The 6,414-nt window shown below is 43.8% G+C and overlaps 1 protein-coding gene across 1 annotated transcript in view; it reads right to left on the reverse strand.

Moving 5' to 3' along the window:
* Positions 1–6,414, reverse strand: part of LOC130540059 (rho GTPase-activating protein 6-like) — a 31,250-nt gene that overhangs the window by 14,928 nt on the left and 9,908 nt on the right. The window lies entirely within an intron of this gene.

Genomic DNA, 6,414 nt, shown 5'->3' on the forward strand with positions numbered 1-6,414 from the left:
TTGTATTTACAGAGCTCATAGATATGTAAAGGGTATATAAAAGTCATTGCAACCAAGATAAATATATATACAGGCTGTAACTATGGTGCTGAATTTCCTACAGGATCAATAGAGGCTATTTATGCAGTTTTTAACTATGTATGTTTTGACTATACTATAATGATAAAGTATGGTAAAAAATGTGAAAAGTATGAAAAGCAGTGCAAATAAACGGATGTAGGTAGTGCAATTATTGTAACAGATGTAATCAGTGCAAATAGAGTGAATGTACAATCAGTCGGTCCAGACGGGGTTATTGTGCCTGAAGGGAGGTAAAGTGAGAGGGGTCGGAGTTCAGCAGGGAGACAGCAGGAGTGTGATGCTAACCTAGGACAGCATGTGGTGCATCCTTTCATTTAGGGATAAGACACATTAACACAGCAGACAGGCGACATTTGGTGTTGATGAGTCACCATGGGAATGACGTCCAGGAGATTCTACAGATCAGATGGTTCTACTACCTTAGTGTAGGTGTAAGTAAAAAGAAATAAAAAAGACTTTGAAAATTGAGATGTTCAGGGTCTGAGATTTCCTAGCAGAGTGCAGCTACCTCAGAAGAGCGATTGTTATTAATGGGATTACTAACTCTTCCATTTGATAGCACTTCTCTAAAGTGTAAGAGGGGGAAATGGTGAGGTGAAAATGCAATCAAGGTGTCAGACAAGAGCTTGATTTAACCACTTACAGAAGCAGCCCCCTGCACCCCAGTGAGGCCACGCCGTCTCAGATTCCCACTCGGCCTGAACATTCAGACATCACTGGTCGCGAGCTATTGATTTTCCATTCCTCTGAATATCGCCTTGCTGTTAATAGAATTTACACAGCGCTATCAATGTCTCAAGGAGTCCTGCCCTCCCCTTCCAGCACCACCAAGATGTTCTCTCTTTTCATGAAGGCGCATTTCAAATTTGCCCTGCAGGAGCTCCACTAGTGACTCTTCACTCAGAAGAGCCGACATGGAAATTGACCATACAGGAGAGAACGGAATTTGTGTTAGCAGCACGTGGGACAAACACCAAGAGCAGCAGAGGTGAGTCACAAGCTGTTCCACTTTCTGCCCTTTCTTCTCTGAGCTTTTACAAGCACTGACAAGTTATTTATGATCATGTCCCCCACCTGTCTGTAGGCACCACATTACTGTTGGTCTATCAGTGCCGGTGAAGGAGTGTAAATTCTCCCTCCAAGCTAAAAATATGTCATTACAACTCTTCAATGCAACTGTAGAGACAGCTGTGGGACAGAGACATGGGCTATGGAATATAACAACATCAGAATAAAGCAGAATTACAGTACAAGTGGAAATACTGGCATTTTTCTGAGGAAATAAAATCAAATAAAAAGCACTTAACCTACAAATGATGGAAACCAGTTATTTTTAACTACAAGAAAAAGGCTAATGATTAACATGCCCACGTCCTGACGGAATGATGGGAGCTTTCTTGCTTGCAGACGTGAAGGCGGGCCTGCAGCAGCACGGAGCTCCTGATTCAAGCCACAGCGTTGGCTCGGTGACCTTAGCAGCTTTCCATGGGCACATTGATTTTTCTCCCACATTACAGATAATTGCTGGATGCTGTGAATCCTATCCTCTCCTGGCTGGCAGGGTGGAGCCTTTGCAGTGTGTCGACATGAGGGTGGCTATCTGATTTGAGGAAAGTGATATTCTGGCATCTCATTGACTGCCATTGATGTCCCTGTACTTCCTGTCCATGTGATTTGTGTATATTAACAGACTGTCAGGGGAGTCATCTTCCTGCCTGCTGGGGTTCTATTTTACTGGCTGTAAACTGGCCTCATTAAAGTATAATTACAAACTTTGGCCTGAACGTGTGTAGTTACTCAATAATGCACTGTGTGTGTAACTCAAAGAGGACGCAGGCTTTAATGAGAACAACAGCTTTGTGCTGTAATTCTCATGTTAGAGCAAGAAACGTTCAAATGTAGCTTTTTAGTGAAACAGTACAAATCCAGTATTGGAATAAATGCAGTTTATGTTGCTACAAATACACACGTAGGGAGCAGCCAAAGCTCTTGTGTTTGATTGGTTGGGGTTTTGTTTTGTTTTTTCCAGTCTGCGTGGTGCGACTCTCATCATTTTATGCAAATAGATGCTTGTTCTGTTGGTTCTGCTCCATAAAGTAATGTAAAAGCCACTTCCCCGCTATTATTAATCAACAGACAGAGCCTTGATGGACTGGAAATGAACTTGCACACACTGCGGATTGATGTAACAATTTAAGTCGTCATTTATGAGTTGTTTTTAGAGCTCTGGGATGTCTGGGTCTCATAAGCTCTAAAGTATGCTTTACTAATTAATCAGAACATCGGAGCCGCGCGTTGCCTTTTTAGTTTGGCAGAGCAACTTGCAAACAAGCATTCGGCTTTATTTTGTTGTTAAAGCCAGTATATCTGTGCTTGGGAGAGCACATCTTCACAATTTTGCATAATTATTGCTGTAACCTCAATAAAGCACACTAACTGTGCCTCTCAGATGTGTACACTGTGCAGCAGGATTGTGTTTTTAACAGCCGAAGTCCCCACGTTCTAAATGATGCGGCCTGTGTGTCACAGGGGGGGAAAAAAAGAGAAAAGAAACAGGCCACTGATGCTGCACACTCTGGCCCAGGGGCAGGTGTCAGACCACATGAGTGGATGGATTCATGCGCAGGATGTTTCCTGCAGAAAAATCTGCTTTTGTCTTCCGCGTGCTACATTCTGGCCATATGCTCATGTATATGTATAGAACTGCAGGGACAGAAAGTGGGAACTTTACGTTCCAAGTGACTTCATCATTGGCATTTCACCATGTTTGCTTCAGGAAAGCTGAAATCTGCTGTTGTATTCTCCCATTGTGGATGGCGTCCTTTTATTCAACAGACCGGGCAGGGGATGTTTGGATGAGCCATGGGATGTCTTATGCAAGCACTTCCATTTGCTCGCAGTTTCAAAGACACGTGCCTCAGCTCATAACTAATGGAAGCCTGTGTATGCCATTCATGCATGAGGGGGCCTGAATGCTGTAATCCAGCTTGAATTATGATATTAATGCTTTATAGGAGAATGCCTTTAAATTACATTTACCTGTATGTATATATATGCATATACATGTATACATTGTTTGTTTTGTCAAATGCATTAAAGTATAAAAGGTGAAACACATTACAATGAAACATCTGGGTTGAAGTCCAGTTCTCTGGTTCCTGTAGGGTTTAGGTAGGTCTGGCTCTGTTAGGGTGACAGGTGGCTGGCATAGCAGTGCATAGTAATAGAGTTTGGATTATGGTTGAAGCTTAATTTTTAAGCTCTCATGGATGATAAAACACATGCCATTTCCAAATGCCTCATATAGGGATTGGATTAATATTTCAGATCCTGCAATTCAGCAGTTTATTGAAACATTGTAAATAATATCTTGGAGATCAAACATGGAGCCGTTTGCTTCGGTTACTGGAATGAGAAAATAACAACCATCAACAACAACAGAAAAAATCCACTGTGGGTGAATTTCCATGGTTTTCCATAAGAGACCTGCTCACCGAGGCCGCCTCGACCATGCAGCAACTCGTTGGAGTCCAGCTGTTCTGCATTGATCCCTCTGTGTTTTCTGATGCACTGGCCCGGAATGTGATGTTATTTCATTACTGAGGCAGAAGCGACGAGCTCGCTCTCCTCCCTCGGGGCACTGGCTGCTCACTTGGACGAGGGGAGCTGTATGTGTGATCATAACGCTACGCGTTTTATTCCTGCAAGCTCAGTTGTGTATCACATGTCCAAATAGAGGCAGGAGACTCTTTCAGGAGCTGGGACCGGAGCGCACAGGAGAAGAAGGGCCGGAAGCAAGTGCTCCAGTAAAGACTTGTCGACCACAATGGACCCGGACGACAATGAAGTCGGCATCTTCACTGTCATTCAGTGAGTTGTAGTCGCTGGACTGTAGTTTCCTTTTATGCTGTCAGTCAGATCTGATTATCTCCAACAATCCTGGCCCTTTAACACCGATGACGAGAAAAGCCATTTTTATCTGGGCCCACAAATGCAGCAGACATAGTTTAAAGTCCCACTTGTTGTGACGTGGACTGGCTCCTGAATGTTGTGTGTTCCACAGTCGACTGTTCCTGTGGGGTGGCGTCTGCGTTACTGAGATTCCATAACTGTGCTGGATCTGTGGGAGAACGTTGAAGTTTGTGATAAAGGCCTGCATCTGTACACATTTAGTTGCACAGTAGGAAAAGCATCACTGAAGAATCGAATCCCTTGATGGCTGCGTCTCATTCAGACGTGTCAGTTCAAAGGTCTGAGCTACGGTGCAGCCTCTCTTGTCTACAGGGTTGTGCAGTTTTAGACAAAGATGGTGATGGCTGATAATAGAAATGGCATTTACATTCAAGTTTACTACAATTTTCATTAAAACTGCTGGTCACATAAATGATCTGTGACAGACTCGTCCATAAAGAGTGTCTGTTTTCTATCCTGCCAGCTGGCCAGTGCCTGCTGGGGAGAGGTTTTAGCTCACAGCAACCCCACGGATAAGCACATGTATAGGATGGATGCTCAGGCGGATGTATCCAATGTGACCTTCTTACCTCAGTGTTGTATAAGCCGCATGTAAGGTGCATCTTGGCAGTGCTGCCATTATGTTACATGGAAAAGTTGACACAGAACACACTGCAGCCTCCTCACTATCACTTTGAACTTTTATCAGCGGTTGTCACTTAAGCGGCAAAGCAAATCCCTAATCTTTTTTGCAGCGTAGCGTAACGCAGCCAGGTAACACTTCACTTCTCATCCCAATTAGTCACGCCGCTGAATATTCATGGCGAAAAAAGCTTTTGGATCTTTAAATTCCACCCTAAAAGCTATTTAATTCACTGGATAATTCAGCTGGGGCTCAGGCGTAATTTGTGTGGCACCAGCGACAGCACACGCGGAGGGATTTGGAGCAGGCAGAGCACAGCAGACGAGGCTGCGGTTGAGGGAAGCTCTCTAGGACGTGTTGTTGAAGGTCCGAGGGCCACGAGTGAGGGCCAAACACTGTTACATCACTGCAGTGGAAAAAGCTGCAGCACCAGGGCTCAGGTCCAGCTCACTAGCATCTATGTTCTGCAGACAGCTCCTGTGTTGTGATGGTCGGAGCTCCTCTACACCCTGTATCGGTGCATGTTTTGCAGTCTTTGTGAAATGGTTCCACTTTGAGATTTGAAGATAAATATTTAAAGTCTATTCAGGCAGGACTTGAAAAATTTAAGCACTGCTGGATTTGAAGAGGGGAAAGTGTGCTGAAATGACTGAAGTCAGCTGTTTCAAAATGGAGGCAGTGGCCGAGGGGAGTTAAGGATCAGCAGGCCAGTAGGGCTTTATCGGTCAGAGCTTCAGCTATAGTCTCCTTAGATCACGCCTCTGTCTGACCTTAATATCCTCTGTCACTCATGGTGGCCTCTAGGCCACAAGCCCACGGACAAATGTGTGCGTCCAGAATATGTTGAGTCTCGAAATCCTCCCATCACTGGACACCACGGCCACATTTGAACCAAATAGTCTCCTTGTTTGCTGAATGTTGTGCACTTACTGACAAATACCAACTGTTTCAGATAGAATTAACATTTTAATTAAAATATCAATGATTTTACCAGGATAAAAAACAAGGAAAAAACCCAAATGGGTCAGTCCAGGTCTCGGGCTCATTTTTATTATCATGCAGTTGCATCTTTTTGCTCCACGGTAGCAAAGAAATGTGAGCTTGAGTAGAAGTGACAACATTCTTTACTGCATGGATCACATGTATCACTCACAGCAAAGGCACACTGACTCACCCTCATGAGCCTTACGAGTTGTGACATTCTCATATAGGATGGCTGCTACTAGACCCTGGATTCATTCACACATCTATAAGTTCCTGTGTACAAAACATTTATTACACTGGCAAGTTCCTAGCAGAGATGCATGTTGGCTGTAGTTTCATGCATGAAGGACTGTTTTATTTTTGCCATTAATATTGATGAAACTTTTTAAATTCTGCTTTTTATGTTGGGTCGGGGAAATACAGTAAATCTACTAGAACTACAGTTTTATTAAAACTGCCCAAGAGCTCAGCTCTGAGACGAGGCTAAGTGTCTCTTGGCGCCTTGTGACAAAGATACAGAGGTGACTCATCTGCCGGGCGTTGATTTATGAAAGGTCATTTTTAATGTGGTGGTGTGATTTTATCCTCCCTCGAAACAATATTAGTTAATTTCATTTCCCTCCAGGTCATTTATCTGTTTTATCAGCACTTGGGTGCTGGTGTGAAATAGCAAGGCAAAAGCCACCGAGGGTGTCTCACACCAAGTAAATGGAGCGAGACGTGAGAGTTTATGGAGATGCTGTTTGATCTTAGCA

The sequence above is a fragment of the Takifugu flavidus genome, chromosome 1 (assembly GCF_003711565.1).
Source record: "Takifugu flavidus isolate HTHZ2018 chromosome 1, ASM371156v2, whole genome shotgun sequence".
Classification (NCBI taxonomy): domain Eukaryota; kingdom Metazoa; phylum Chordata; class Actinopteri; order Tetraodontiformes; family Tetraodontidae; genus Takifugu; species Takifugu flavidus.